A 17,276-nucleotide genomic window follows, 5' to 3' on the forward strand; every position below is an offset into this window, starting at 1 on the left:
ATGCTGCAAGCACTAAATTCAGAGGGTTTGGCATAAAATTGTCTGACTTCCAAGTTTAATCGAATAAAGTAAATATCTTTGCGGGGACTAGTAGCTCCACCTGCTGTTTACAACCTCATGGTGAAAGGACTTCGGAGCTCCTGGCCAAGAAATAGTCCGACACATGACCCGTTGTAAAACAACAACTTGCCTTGTTTACACTGAAATAAATTAGTTAGTTTAAAATGGACTTTGCTGCAGGGGGAGGCTTCATATTCAACATACAGAAATGAGAGTGGCATTGATTTTCTGATGTAAATGTAATTCTGCAATAAAGTGGGAAAGCATTCTGTATTTTCCCACAACATCAAACCACTCCAAGGCTTGGTGGTTACATATGGTTCCTCCAGTCTCTAACTGTTCTTGAGCAAGACACTGAACCCCAAACTGCTACTAAGGAACAGATATACACTTGTAGATGTTGGTATAGGAGCTTTGCACTGCTCTCTGGTTAATGGCACTGCATGAGTGCAGCCAGTTGACAGCTCAACAGTAGACAGCATTTCAGTTTTCAGTTTTCAGTTGATCAGAGCCTTTACATACATCACATGAGTCCTGATACTTTTGTTTGCTTCATTAAAGGCTGCTTTTTTGGTTTTGGTTTGCACGGTCGTCTCACAGCCAGAAGGTTTGCAATTTGAACCTACTGGTCGGCTCGGACTGTTCGTATGGAGTTTGTAGGTTCTCTCTGTGCCTGTGTGGGTTTGCTTCCTTTCACAGTCCAGAAACATGTGTTTCAGGTTGTTTGCTGATTCTAACTTGGCTGTTGGTGTAAATGTGAGCATGAAATGTTGTCTGACTTTCTCTGTTGACCCTGTGATGGACTGGTGACCTGTGCAGGGTGTAACCAACCCTGTGACCCTGTACAGGAGAGAGTATAGATAATGGATGGATGAATGTATCTTTTTCCACATGTGTACAAAGGTTTGTATTTTTTCAAATCTACATGCAAATTTGTGAGTACCCACATTTGCACAAGCATGTGTTTTCCTGTAACTATCAGCATTTTGTGGGTGTGCGTGAGTGTGTGTGTATCATCCTTCCTTTGAAGATCATAAATACAGGCGTGGCTGCAGGCAGGCCCGCTGCCTATACAGCGTGGCTGTCGACAATGCTTCAGAAGTGGTCACATTCTCCCATCCATCCATCCCTCCCTTCATCCATCCATCTTTCAGTTCCTCTTGGCCTCAAGAAAGGACACTACGGCCTTTCAAGCAGACACCAATCTGATCAGATCAAACCAAAGTGGAGCCCGACACCCCCCCTTAAACACACACACACACACACACACACACACACACACACACACACACACACACACACACACACACACACACACACACACACACACACACACACACACACACACACAAAATCTTGTTTTTCTGTTACTATTTATCAACCTGTCAAATGCTGTGCACTATTCCCGTCAGCCTCTTTCAGCACTACTAAAATTGCTTACATACTGTAAGGTATGAGCTCAAACACATGCACATGCATGCAGGACCATAAACATACAAGCAGAGACTCACATATCCAGGCATGTGTTCACAGTACACATGCTCACAGATACACTCACACACATCCACCAGGCCAGCCGACGAGCCAACCAAGCATCAGGCCCTCGCTCATTGATGTTTGTTAAAGTTATTAATTTTCTCTGTGAAATAAGAGGCCATGGTGGCAGGACAGAGGGAGATGGGTGCCAGCCCCAAAATCTCCCTCGGCTTTCATCTGCTGACACTGAGGCTGGAATAGTCCACAGCCTTCACATGGGCATCGGGGTTACCCACGCATACCCAGGGCCTTAACCAACAAAGGCTCTGAGTGGGGCAAAAGGAGGAAGACACAGATGAAAGAAAATGCTTAGAAGGAGATGAAAAGAGAACGATTGAGAGGATGTGAAAAATGATTACACAGAAAGACAGAGAGATAATGAGAGAGGGTGAGAAAACTGTACAAAGGAAACTATATCAGAGAATGAGGACAGGGAACGGAGGGAGCAAGATGTGAATTCAAAAAGTTGATCAAAGACAGAGAAGGGAGGGTTTAAATGAGTAAGAGGCAGCAAACGGCACATTAGCTAGTAAACGAGTGAATTTGGGTTGTTTTCCACTCAGTGGAAGCTAGCGTGTTTGTGGCCTGTGGTGGTTTGCTGTAATGGGGGTTAAAGGACGTTATGCTCAAGGTAACAACAGCTGGTGGCTAAAACCACCATCCCTCTTCCTCCTCCTCCTCCTCCCTCTGTCCCTCCACACACTCCAGCGTCCAACCCCAGACCACAATAAACACCTAACACTATGTCTTTATGCACCAGGCTTCGAAGCACCAGACCGGTTCTGTCTGAAACGCTGCGGGCCTTAATCTTCCAAGACAAGGAGATTAAACTTCCTGGATGCGCCGCAATAAAGTCTTTGCGCATTTTTTTTTCTATACATTTTTGGCAGCGAGTGCCACTTGGCCGGTGCAGTTTAGCAGCTAAGCTGGGGCTAACATGGCAGCCAGTGAAAACCACAATGACCAAATCTGTCTGTCAACGGCTAAGAGTGGCACCGGCACTCGTCTTGCTAAAGGCCGGTTCAGTGCTGCATGTTTGGTCAGAGAGCAGACAGAAGGAAAATAAAAGCAGGATGATATAAAAGTGGAGCACAAGCTAAAAGTATCTTGGAGTTAGCGGGCTAGGATAGCCACCGCACAGCTAAAGCAAACAAAGAGCTGCCCAGGGGACTGAAGTAGGGAACATTGTGCTCTGACATTAAACACATACTGTATGCATGGAGACACACACTTACACGCACCAGTGCACATAAATAAAAGCATACAATTGCAGGTAGCGTCGGCCATAGGTCATCAAACACACACACACACACACACACACACATGCAGTGGAAGTTAAAATGCAACATTTAATTTAGCAATAAATGCATACAAATTTGCACTATTGCAAGAAAACAATCTTATACAACACACAATCAGTCATGATTGATTTTGATTTTTTTTTATTTTTTTATTATGCAACACACTAATGTGTAGGCCTATAGGCCATTGACTGTGTATAAAAGTGGATAGAGCTTCTGGGTTTAAAAAATTAGGCCAATGTGCCTTAAGCTGCAATACCACCAAATGCCTCTAGGGGTTGGCTCCAAAAAGCCTCTGTCTGCATAGACTGCCATTCAACTTGTCTCATGAACTCTAAAGTCAGAACATTTGTACCACTAGTACTCATGGTGTTGTTAGCTAAAGTCCCTCTTTCAGCCTGGCAATCCATCTGAAAATAATCTCTTCATTAATTAGAAAATAGGCCTCAACAAGCCGTGTTTGATTGTTTGATCGATTGTTTGATTGACAGGCCTGTGCAGTTAGGTTTCCACCCCAGCTTGTTCAAATATGCTCACTTCTGGCTCCAAACCGATCCAAACAAGCAAGATGGCGGCGGCCGTAATCCGAACTGGAGGCTTCATAATGACAGTTCACAAACTAGCGAGCGACGCCACTTTTATATAGACATGCATAGACACATACTGCGTCTCAGAATATTTCTGTCCTTCAGACTATTAAAAAAAAAGAATACTGTAGAACAAAATAGATTCACACAATAGTTGTCTTACTTGTGTGATCATAATAATTATTTAGGTGTTAATTTAAAACCAACACATTGTTTGATTTGAAAAGAAGTGATACGAAGAGAAGTGGAATTAATTTTGCTGACCAGAAATGAACACTGCCAAAATATAATACTCTATTTATGCAAAAGAAGAATCTGATTTCTACCCCAGACAGAAGTAGTCAAACTTCCCTTTGATCCTTATAATTGCAGTTGAATGGCATATTTATTAATGACATAGACAAGTCTTAAAAATAAGACTTGAGGACTGAGTGAGACTCAGAGATTGGAGGGTAAAATTGTCGACATAGCCCTAAGTCAGATTTGTATGAAGTGTCCTAATAACAAGTCCAGTAGCGTGGTATTGCCAACAATAATGCAGCCGAGTGCTCCTGCTGCACTCTCTCAATGTCAAATGAGGGTTTTTTTTTCTCTCCCCCCCTCCCCCCTCCTCTCTCTCTCTCTCTCTCCTGAGTATGTGCCACATCTGTGGGCTCTGTGGTGATGTTTCTCTGCTCAGAATGGATTCACCAGCTCAAAAACGTCCTTATTATATTTATATTTTACTACACCACCAGAAAACCATGCCAGCTGGGCTGCAGAACTTTGGGCAGAAAAAGGGAGAGAAGGCAAAGGGGGAGGAGGGCAAGTGAGAAAGAGAAGGAGGAATGAAAGATGGAGAAAAATGGAGAGAAGCAAAAAAACAAGCATGAAGTGAAAGAGGATAGAAAAAAGCACACACAGAAGAGAAAGGATAAAAAGTGACAGGGAGTGATAGAGAGAGGTGGAGTGGGCACCCTGAAATAAGCTTTAACAATATGACGACCCTCAGTGCTCAAAGGTAAACACAGAAATGGACTGACAAATGGATGGATATGACAACAGTGTCTTTATTTGTTTTCATGACAGTCAAGCTTCTCTTGCACAGATATGCACTCGCATACACTCACATACATACACATACACACACACACATACACACCCTTTTGTACAGGCAGAAACCAAAATCAGAAACAAACACAGTGACCTCGGATGATTAGAGCTGGAAGAAGGACCGAGGGATGTGGCTTTGAGAGAACACAGGGAGTGAGAGCTGATGAGAGATGAGGAAGAGAGGAGGTCAGGGCAGGGTAAGTGGGATGACAGAAGGATTTGGTTGAGTAGAGTGAGAGAAGAGAAACACAATGGGAAACACAAGAAAGCTAGAAAAAGCACAGTTAAAGGTTGATATGAAAGTTGAGGAAATCAGAAAACAGCTTGTTTCTCCACTACTCCTCTATTATCTCTGAGATTCAATCCATTCATATATGTCCCTATGTTCCTGATGTTGTTGACATCTACACAGGCTACTGCTGAAATTTTTGCAGAAAATAGAAGTTTATTGTCCAGAGTCACATCAAGGTAACCTGCTGATGGAGATGGCTTTACCACAGAATAGCTAGTGATGAATGCAGGTGTCAGTGTGAGCATGGCTTCCCCATAAAAAAACACAATTACATTTTAATCTAGGTGGAGGTGGTGCCTAACGTCTCCAAAATGTCTTCCAGGCAAGCTACTGTGTGATGCATGCCTTGACTTGATTGTCAGATTGTCACAAGAATAGCAGCGTGTCATCACCATAGCAGCAGCAATGAGAATTGTACCTTCTGGAGCACTCATCATGGAGAGTGCTTTAGACACTAATCCTTTTCTTGTCATCTGATAGGAGTGAACTGTCACCTTCTGATGCACTTTGAGAATATGGAGAGCCTGAGACATCCAACCATTCAAGGGTGGATATAATGGTCTGGTCGAATACCAAATGCTGGAGAGGAAGGACAGAGGAGATTTGTCTCAGGTAAGTGGCTGCCTTGAGTCCAGTGTGGTGGGGGGGACAAGAAAGTTTCCAACTTCCCTCAATCATTGTGTCATCATGCCATCAAAGTAAGATAATGAACAAATCTGTAAATTACTTCACATCCATTATGCAGTTAATACTATCAATAATTTCTCAGTGCCTCTTTTTATCTGTTGCCATCAACATGGTAAATACTTGTATAGCGCTTTATCACCTTTTGGTCTCAAAGCACTTTAACATGGTTTTCCCATTCACACACTAATGAGACAGATCACCATGCAAGGTGCTGCCATCAGGAACACATTCACACACCGATGGGACACCATCGGGAGCAACTTAGGGTTCAGTGTCTTGCTCAAGGACTCTTGGGCGTGTGGACAGGAGGAGCTGGGGATTGAACCACCAACCTTCTGATTAGTGTGCAACCCACTCTACCATCTGAGCCACAGCCTCCCTTGGTATCCTGGAGAGAAAACACATTTGTCATGGTTTCCTTTGAAGTAACAATAAAAGTTTTGTTCTGGCTTCTATTTTCAACTCTTAAAGCCCTGTAAGCAACTTTCTATTGATCACTGAGAAATACATTACAAATTTCTATGTGGTCTACTTAGTTAGATAAAAGCTCATGCATTTAGTTGGACATTTAGTCTTATGTCCATCTAGTGAATTCTAATTTAGCCTATAATATTAAATGGTGGACTTAAAGCAATGTTTCTTTTACTAATTTTGCATTAGAACTAAACATTTCCACACCGCTCGTTGCACAAAAGAGGTATTTCTCAAAATCTGCACTAAGATTCTTATCCATGTGGTTAATAGTTACTAGAGTGAAACAGCTACTACTAAGGAAGGAAATCAGGACATGGGAACAATTTCATTGAACAAACAACAGGATTAATCAAGATTATTATCAAAAGGAAGTGATACAGGCTACTCCCCATAAAACTAAAATCACAAAAGCCACTGTGAGAGTAGGTTTCCTTTGTTTGTTTGTACCAAACTGAATCAATCTGTACAGTACAAAAACTGAAATGTCCGTTTGTTCTTTTCCTCCATCTGAGGGATCAAGCTTTTCAATCATAGGACTCTCTTTAGTATCTGGTTGGTTTATCCACTTGAACAAAGGCATCACAGTCAAGTAAAAAAAAAAAAAAAGTCACGCATGAAAGAAGTGAAGTTATGAAGTGTTCAGTACCAGTGAAGAAATAACAGGGACTGTTAAATGAGGGCCATAGACACAAATGAATTTGATTTAGATGTTGCTTGCGTTTCAGAAAACCTACTAATTTACAAAAGTCAGTGAATCTGGAAAAATCAAGCATTGAGAAACTTTTATCTTATTTTGCACACATTTTCAAAGAAATTCTCATTCATAAATAAGACACCCGGTTTTAGTGCCCATGTGCAACCATCAATTAAAAAATCTCAGCAGGAAGATGTGTGAAGGAAAAAGACTGATTGAGGGGTAAAGACAGGAGAAAAACTACTTGACAATGACAGTGTATGGTACATTAAAAGGAATCAAAAGCTGGATTAGACAAAGAAAGAGTAAATAAGATAGAAAAATAATTATTTTATACCAGTTAAAAACACTGCAGGAAAGAAGGAAGAAGAGGGATAAAGACAGGAAAAGAGTATGGTGAAAAGAGTAAGCCAGTGAGAAAGAGCAAAAGAGTAAGATGGATGGCTGTGAAGACTGGTACTGATCAGTAGCTCTTTCTGTGATGCGGCTTCCAGCTTCCAGCCCACCGATTGGTCAGCTGCCTAACTCGGAACATGCGTTCCCACAATCCCTCAGCACCACTTCAATCCCACCACACTGGTTTACCACTCTGCGGTTCAAAACAGTGCCTGCTGGCATGGGCAACATATCAATAAATTCATTACACATTTATACTTAAATATTTATACTGCAGCAGTGTGTTTTGCACAGAGATGGTATTTATAGTATTTGTGTGTACGTGTTTGTGCGTGTCTATGTGCGCTCATATTTATAGCGCGGTGTCACACCGTAGCTCTGTGCTGCGGTGAGACAGATGTCTGGGGTGGGGGTGGGAGTGGGGGGGGGGCGTTGGCCTTTGGGTAGGGTCGGGGGGGTGGGGGGGTGAATGCAGAGTAACAGAGAACAAGTGGAAACACTGAGGGACAAGCGTTTAACAGAAATATATGATAGATGAAGAAAGAGGAAATCCACTGAGGGAAATATGGAAAAAAAAAAAAAAGAAAGAGAAAGGGGTGGCACACAGTGAGGAAATCGGAAAGTAATAAGTCAGGGATTTCATGAATAATGAAACAAAGAAATAAAAATAGCAGATAACAATCCATTTCGCTTCCACTACAAAACAGTAATAACAAAGCTCAAAATAAAGAAACACAAAACAGAAAATAAACTTAAAAATGAAATGTTCTTTCATTGGCAGCAGTGCTCCCACCCATAGACTCACTTGTGCAAAGACAGAGAAATATTTACTCTGTGAACATAAAGAAACTGGGGAAATTACATGGTGTTTTATTGTTCAACTGTTTATTTCATGAAGACATTCCCATTCAGAAGACCTTTTAGATACTTCACTATTGTTCCAATGGTTACAATGGTTTTTATAAAGTCCATTGAAAACAGTAGCGTAAGACTACGTGCCATCTAGAACATGGCAGAGAGGGTGAAAAGGCCACGGACACTTCGGCTCAGAGCTGTAAATGAACTCACATGGAGGTAGTTTTAGCAGCGGGCATGTCATGAAAAGGAAGTTCATTTAAATTGTTGTGGTGTTCACGTAATGACATAGATTCCTGGTGACGAACAATGAACATTAGTCACTTTTAACACTGACTATGATGTGTCATTAGCACCGTGATTCAATTAAAGAAGTTGCACTCTTTCTTTCAACGTACGTTGTATTATATCACACATTAAGGCTTGATGTTCTTCAGCTAAACTTGAAAAGTCCCTTTTACTATTGTTTCATACGATAACTCCCCTCAGTTTTCTCATTTCACCTTGATCTTTAATTTTACAACAACAAACTACACATTAGTTTAATCAGAATCAAACAGAAAAATCTTTTATAAAGAAGTGTGCCGTTTTTTCACTATAGGGAGGTAAATGAAGCAGGATCGAAGTTGAGCGTGAGTTCAGCCTGATCTAAGCACAGTTCATCACTGTATGTAAACCAAATACATGGAAGTACTCTATCCATATGTCACACACAGTTTTTCACCATGACTTCAGTTATTGAAAGAGTGACAAAAGGCACTCTTTTAAAAGATGTGCCACTTTAGCCAAGCTTTCATCACTGGAGACCAACTTAGACTGCGTTTACTGATGGAAAGTTGTTGGGGTTAGCAGCATGTGTTGACTTGTTCACTGCGTACATGTTGCATGTTTACTCAGTGAACCAGTGAAAGGAGTGGAACATGTGTGTGTACTTATATGTCTATCTTTGTGAGGACCAATTTGAGTTTTAGACCTTCGGAGTGCAGAAGTCTAGCTGGTCCTAACTCTCAGACACACCTTCAAAAGGCTACAGTTGGTGTGAATACAGGCGGTAGGGGCTAGTGTGCATGAGCTGAAAACAGTTCTTGGTTGCCCCTTATTTATGCATGTGTTTGTGTAGAATACAGAACACAGTGTTATACTTTGACGTTATCCCATGAAGCTCAGGGCCATCGGTCACCTCTTATCTAAACTGCTCACACACTGTGGTTGAGCTAGCTGGAAACATCTTTCCACTGCTTAGACTATCACCAAGGGCACAACATGAGCTTTAAATATTTTTCCCACATCTCTTGTCAGCATCTGTCTTGTCGCCTGCTTCTGTTCAAAAACATGTCTGTGTTGCACACATACAGAGGCCTCACTGAAAATAACACCCCAATCAACAACGTCTTCATTTGACTTCATTCACCATCAACAGCGTCATTTTACCTTACCATAATTATACCTCGACCAGCCTCCATTCCCCAGCAACAACATCTGCACTGCATTTGCATCAAGCATCTCAACATTACAATTACATTGTCAATGAACCAAATATCCATCTTGGAATTAATTAAGACATGTACAACAACATGTGAGACTTTTATCGTGCTGACATCTGGAAATTATTGATTCCCTCATGTTCTGATTTTATGTCAAAAGGCGAACAGAACTGAGTATATTGTGGAATAAATATAGCAAGGTTCTTGGAAACTTTGGGAAACCTACACTTGGTCCAATTTTTGTCTGATCAGACAAAGTACAGTCACAGCATTATAATGTGCGCAGCCAAATACGGTAGTGGCCCAAAAGGGAGAAAGAAATTAGCATAGCTGCTGCAGTGAACCGCAAAGCCTCTTCATGGTCAGTAACGTGAACCTTTAACATTTCCCAGTTTTGTTTAAAAAAGAAATGTCCTCCTGATGCAGCCGAGGGAGAAAAAAAAAGAATCATCATTGAGATACAATTCATTATGTTTCGAATTGAGGTTTTTATCATAAACCCCTCAAAAAATGCCCAGAAACAAGAGTATGGCGCCCCTTTATCTGATGCTGTTAATCAAAAAATTAATGAATTAAAGAGAACCTAATACTCCTTTATAATGTTCATTTTCGAAGTGAGAGCTGAAAGAAAAGCAAAGAGAGAAGGCAAAAGTGAAAATGTTACATGTAAACACATCAATATGAATGCAATACAAATCAGTGCACAGTTTAATTTAATGCACATTTTAGATTTATGAATGCATACTTTGTTGGCTCAGGTCAGCACTCTGACCTGCATGAGAGAGCAGCAGTTTTTAGATGTGTGAGAGAGAACTGAGTGAGATGATGTGAGAGTAAGAGAGGTTAAAAGAGAGAGACACAAACTGGGAGACAGCGACGGACAGACCGAGAAATTAGGGGCTCCACTGACCAGAAACTGCTCTGACTCAGACAAAGTCAACATCTTTGCTGACATCACTGACCATCAGCTCCATCATTTCAAATTTAAATGCTTTGATGGCCCAAGCAACCTTCATTTGTCTAAACCCACAAGAGTTTTACTACTGCCAGTGAGACAGGGGTAGTCCTGTCACACTGTTAGAAAAAAAAATGCCACACCAACTTTATGCTGCAATTCAAACACATTAAAGGATTTTAAGTCAAATGATTTCACTTAAATGCAAAATTGTAGTTTCAGGTTGAAAACACGGTCAAACTTAAATGATGAGCTTGGCATCTCTAAAAGATTATTTCTTTTTTAAAGTGACTTTACTTATAGAGGGGTGTTGTGAATAAGAGGACTGTTGAGTGAGATGAGAGAGGTAGATGGCTGACCACAGGCGACCTGCAGGCACCAGTCAAATATACACAAGCTTAATTAACACTTGTAAAAAACCCTTAACAAGCCTAACAATGTGATCCATGTTAGGTTTTCATATACATGGAGAGAAGTTAGGATGTATGAGTCTATAGATGTATAGGGGCATGTTTTTCTCTTTTTGTTTGGAAGGAACAACATGTACGATTATAGATATAGGTTAGGTAAGCCTTCATATTTCAATTATGAACCAGGCTGCTTTCATTCATTAAGGAATACATTGAATTTGGCCACAAAAGCAACAAAATTCCGAGACTGTCCATGTAAAGTTTAATGTTGGGCATTAAAATAGAGGGAAATAATGAAATAAGTTAATAAGAAGGGCTAAATTAATGGAGACTTACCTTTCAATAGCACCAATACCTATTAATGGATGATATGTACCGAATAAACTGTCCCATATTTGTACACAGTAAAATGATAGCCTCACAATACAAGGAGCACAAAGAAGGGTATGAGGGATTTTAGGGTTTAAGGTTGTGGTAGTCAGCCTGGGGGGGCAGGCACGAGGGGGAAAAAGGGGTGTCGGGGTTTCAAACCAGCAGCCTCTAATCCTGACACGCTGCTTCTGCCAATTATAAGGGCTTCAAACACGGCCGGTGGGAGGAAAAAACATGACCAGGGAGACCAGACTAGCGCCGGGGCGTATTTAGCAACATACAGGCAGACTGTAATTACATATATGGCCAACAGAGAGATTTAATGACTTTTTCCTCCTTCTACTGATTGACAAGGCAGAAGGATGGACGGGGGTACGGGTGGATAAGGCAACAAGGGCGAAAGAGCACGAGTTACAATGTTTCCTTTTAGCAGGAAAGATCTCCTGATTCTCGGTATACTTTGACATCAGTGCACTTTCTGTGATATATGATCAATCAAACATGTTGTGGTATGAAATGATGTTCTTCTAAGACTTTCATAATCGTGAAATTTTAGCTGACGATTAATTGTGCTAAATTGTGCCGAAGCAAAAGTCAGAGGAGAACCAGAGTCATAAGCTTCAACCTCTTAGGACCATGAATGTCTTTATAAAATGTATAGCAATCTATCAAATAGTTGTCATGATAAGTGTGGCTCCGCAGTGATTCCCAAACAGGAGTATTTTTTTTAATTTCACTTTATTAATCCCTGAGGGGAAATTTCTTCACTACAGTGGGGGGGCTCTCAGGGGGGAGCTGCTGCAACAGGCTGCCACTAGCACGGCGCCAGGTAACCTGACCTGAGGTGCATGTTTTTGGATGATGGGAGGAAGCTGGAGAACCCGGAGAGAACCCACACAAGCACAGGGAGAACATGCAAACTCCGCACAGAAAGGCCCAGGACCGGATTTGAACCTGGAACCTTTTTGCTGTGAGGCAACAATGCTAACCACTGCACCACCGTGCCGCCCTTTATTTTTTTCTCTTCAGAAGTAAATACTGCCGTTTTTTTTTTTTTTTTTTTTTTTTAAAGTATTTTTAAAGTACTTTAAGTACTTTAAAGTATTTTAAGTATTATTTTTTAAAGTACAAGTATCCCAAGAGGTAGCCAATGATGAATGTATTCATGATTAAAATGGATATGTGATGGCCAAATAGTGAATGTTGTTGGCTAACAGATACAATTGTTAGTTAAACATTTGGATAAACATTTAAAATGGTTAGCAAACAGTAAACAAATTAAATTGTTTTCTGATAATAGATAAAATGATGAAAGAGCAAACAAAAAATGTTAATAAACAGTTGGAAATTAGCAAAAATGATGGCTAGGAGTTGAAATTGTTCACTATAAGCATGCATTAGCAAACACAACTGCTAGATACAATTATGATTCACCACATGCCAAAAATATGGAATGGATGAAATTGTTTGGAAATTATTAGTTAACATAACTAATCGTTGTAATTGTTAGCTAGTATGAATTACGAGTTGAAAGTGTTAAAAGTATGGATAAACGCTTGACCTTGTAGCTGAAAGAATGGGTAACGGTTGAAATTAATTGTATAAACAATGAAATTGTTCACTAAGCATGAAAAAGCTGAAATGGGATGTTCGTGAATATAGTTGTGAAATGGAACAGAAGCTGAATGGTTGAAATAGTAAGCTCACAGTTATTAGTTAGTTAATAGTTAGCTCACCATAATTTATAAATGGTCCGCTCAAAGTTGTCCAGAAATGTTTAGAATAGCTAAAAGTAAAGGCTAAACAGTTAACAAATAATGGTTGCATTTTTCTCATTAGAATCATTTTTTATTTTTTTTATTTTTTTAGAATACTATAAAACTTTTTGCAATTGAAAAATGCAAAGATACACACTAAAATAATACCCAAGCAAAACAATATATATATATATATATTTTTTTTCCCATATAAGCCATGTTTACCACAGGGTGCCTTTAATTCTAAATTCTAAATTCCTCTGAAGATGTGAAAAGGGATTGTGGTGTATGTTTCGCCTGTGAGGCTGCACCATAGCCACAACTTGCCTCTCATATATCAGCATTATCATAGTCAGAGTGGTGGTAACCATTCGTTTCTCAGAAATCCAATTTCCCTGCAATCTCGAAAACAACAGAATTTCATTTTACAACACTGCTGTTCTCCAGACTCTTCTAAATACCCGCATGAGAAATAACTCCGTCCACTCCACAATAACAACAAGTTTAAATACCTTTACCAAGTTGCAACAATATGCAAGTAAGCAGCTATGTGCCATATTTATTTGGTTTAAGCAATAGAGTCACAATTTGGGAATTTGGTAAAAAGTCATTATTTATACGAGGTCTTCAGTAAATGTCGACTGTGTTGAAAGGAAGCGTTTCTAAGAGGTGTCCAACAAAATATCTGAAGTGAATTTGCTTTAATTTTGTATGGAAAAATCTACATATTTAATCATTTTTATATCTTGACCAAAGACTTTTTTACCAATTGAGACCCACAGGAACATGATGTTTTCACATGTTGTTTGTAGATAGCGTGCTGCTCTTGTTTACTCCCTAGCAAGTATCTTACATCATTACAACCGCAGCAACATAATAATAGCATGCACTGCAGACACACACACACACACACACACACACACACATACACACACAAACAGACATCCACATACACACACACCTCATCCCATCCTTTCATCGCACACCACATTCACACTTCCCGTAAAACCCTGGCTTCTTAATGACGGGTCGGAACCCACGATGGGTCGCAGCCCTATTTCCGGTGGGTTGCCACATGATAAAGAGTCCTCATATTGTTTAATGAGCTTGCATCACATGCTATATTTCTCCTTTTGGTTTAAAAGTCAAAGGATGTGAAGGAAACTGCCGAAAACATCCCCTGTTATTTGTGATATATCTTTCCAACCCCTCCATCTATCAAAAGGTTCCCGTCGCTAGCTTTAATTTCTTCCTTTGAATTGCTTTGAATCCTTTTTTTTCCCAAGATATGACCACAACCTGATACCATGGAGATGAATACAACATTGTTTGGGTATACTATACATGGCACGCAACACAGTCACTCAAAATGTATTTTAACCCTCCCGTTGTCCTCGGGTCAAAATGACCCGCAGCTGTGTTCAACCAAATTCTATTTTATTTCTATTTTTTATATATTTTTGGGATCATTGGTGATCATTCTTTAAAGAAACCCTCACAGCCTCCTTGACACCAATGATCCCAAAAAAATATAAAAATAAAATAGGACTTGGTTGAACTCAGCTGGGGGTCATTTTGACCCGAGGACAACGGAAGGGTTAAATACACCATCGTATCACCAGGGTTTCATTTGTCATCAAATATTTGTTGGTGAACCAACAGGAATAATATTTCAGCTGGTTACATTTTCAACCAAATCGTCCTGCTTCTGAATCACTGGTGAAAGATGATTCAGACCATCACAGGCCTCATCTGGTTGATCTGCTGTGAAAAAAAAATATTTGCATTGACTTTGTATGTAATCGCTGCGCGGGAGTAATTCACTTCGGGTTCGGTGAACACAGCTGCAGACGGCTTTGTGATAAAGACTGAACTGGTATGAAGGTCCCGGCGCTGTGTAGCTGTCATTCTCTACATTTGCGGGCCAGCGGTGGGCTATTGGAGAGCTATGATGATGTAACTCACGTTAGCCGCGGAGCCCAGCAAGCTACTATTTGTTGGTGCACCCTGACAGGTCGGCCTGCCTCGTCAGCGCATCTTAACGTTTTTGACATCCGATAATGCCATTTGTCTTACCCACTGTTTGCCAGCAGAGTATCTTCCCTTTTAAATGCGAGACACTCACTAAAGTACCTTCAGCTCTCCCTGCTGCCTCAAACTGTATCCCTTGAGTCACTGTGTTGATAAAAACAATCTAATCATAATGATTACTAGTTTTACTTCTTGTGCTTTGGATGCTGCGTTTGTGAGTGCAGATGCCATTTGTTTTATGAGGTTTTAGATTATCTTCAAAGCAACATTTGTATCACACACAAACATGTCTGAGACATCTACGTCAGTGGTTCCCGACCAGAACCTGTTGTACCACAGGTGGAGTTTACATGCGTTTACCTAATCTACAAGAGAACCAAACACAAGAAGTAATGGATAAATATCTGTGACAGCTGTCGGTAAAAGCTACATAAAGTTAAAATCCTGAGCTAAGGAAATGGATAAATTACAGAAGAACCTGGAGGTAATTTTTTTTTTTTTTTTTTACTGTACATTACATTTTATGATTAAATAAAATTTGAAATTTCTGATACATATTCAATGTGTCAGGCTTAAAGGCTTATAATGTTTGTTTTTCTTCAGCTATAAAAAAAAAAAAAAAGGGAACATCCAGCCTGTATAAGACTAGCCCAGTTGTTAGCGTTGTTGGCGTGGCAATGCACTTCCATGTATTTGGTGGGTGGAGCTTCTGAAGCAGCGCTGAAGAAAGGTATATTTGTTTGGCTGTTGAATGCCTCTCCAGAATCACTGACTCTACCTTTAACGTAAAATTTTGTTATGTTTTTTTTTTAGGTACCCCAAACGTTCTGCAGCTACCTCAGTGACACTCATGAAGTACTTTATCAGTTATCTTAATGGTGAAAAAGTAAGTGAAAACAAAATGTAAATTCACTTTAAATGTATTTTCTAAACTATGGTATCTTTCTACAGTTTCACTGAATAGCCCTTAAAGTTGTGTGTCAAAACAATAAGTATTTTTCTCACTATCTCTTACTATTTACTAATCAATGAAACAGATCTGTAAACTTGAACAAGATGCCTGGGCAGTGTCCCTACATGCACATACTCTCTCTCTTTCTCTCACATACACACACATACACACTTGCATACATCTTGCTGCCAGCAGATGTTTCGTCCACCGCTGCCTTCCCAGAAACCCACAAGTGAGCGTATTTTCCCGCCGCAGGGTCGGGGAGCAGAACCACTGAAGAAGACCGCTGCACCCCAACATAAAACAAAACAGCAGAGGGAAAAAAATGTACAGAAAACCTTTCAAAAAGCAAAGGAAGGGAAAAAAGCAAAGGATTTTCTAATCCATCCTTTATTGAGGTGGCTGGTTTTCGGCAGCGCAACCTTTTTTATGTGTGAGAAGGCTGGCCTGTAATTTGGGTAGCCACGACGACCAGAGGGACTTGTAATAAAACGAGACTCTATTCTGGGATGCTCTGTAATAATGGACGCCACCATCCACTCCTCTTGTTAGAGATGGATGGATGGATGGATGGATGGATGGATGGATGGATGGATGGATGGATGGATGGATGGATGGATGGATGGATGGATGGATGGATGGACGGATTGAAAGACAGATGGACTGTTGATGGACGTGCACCGTGAGAGCAATGGAAATGGACTAATGGAGGAATAGGTCAAACAAATCCAAATAGCTGAATTAATAGCTAGAAACATTCTTCCCAGACAAATAAAAATCGTGACCAGATGGACAGATGAATAGACAGATAGATTGGGAGCTAAATGGACAAACCACTCTCTCTTGAACTACTCGTTACGTCACTCACTCTCAAACTCACACTAACTAACTCAACCAGTAAAGATCTTTCTGAAACTTGGTATTACTTCTGATCAATACCTGGCAGAACTTCTGAGTGGCCATAGTGCCCTTCAGCAGTGTTACAAGTCCATGTGGTTGAATTTCTGCATTCAGACACCTCTCTATAATCTCCACGCCATGTTAACAGTCCCCCATTATGCCAAGGCCATAATTAGGAAATCACATTGGCATATACATCCTGTCATTAGAAGTGTCTATTGCTATTGCATTGTAATTACATTTTAGTAGGTTGTTATTACACCATTTAGAAGCTGTCCGTCTCACCTCAATCTCCTCCTTAATTGGTTATGTTGGTCTGTCCCGCCCCCTAGTTCCGCCCACCTCTTTGACAGAACATTCCAGTGGTCTGAGCATTTTAAGCTGGAGAGTATTACAACTGAGTCTAATATGCCACAGAATGAAAGAAATGAAGAAAAAAAT

The sequence above is a fragment of the Embiotoca jacksoni genome, unplaced genomic scaffold (assembly GCF_022577435.1).
Source record: "Embiotoca jacksoni isolate LCO1_2020_lvr unplaced genomic scaffold, fEmbJac1.0.p SCAF_2, whole genome shotgun sequence".
In the NCBI taxonomy this organism is placed as follows: Eukaryota; Metazoa; Chordata; class Actinopteri; family Embiotocidae; genus Embiotoca; species Embiotoca jacksoni.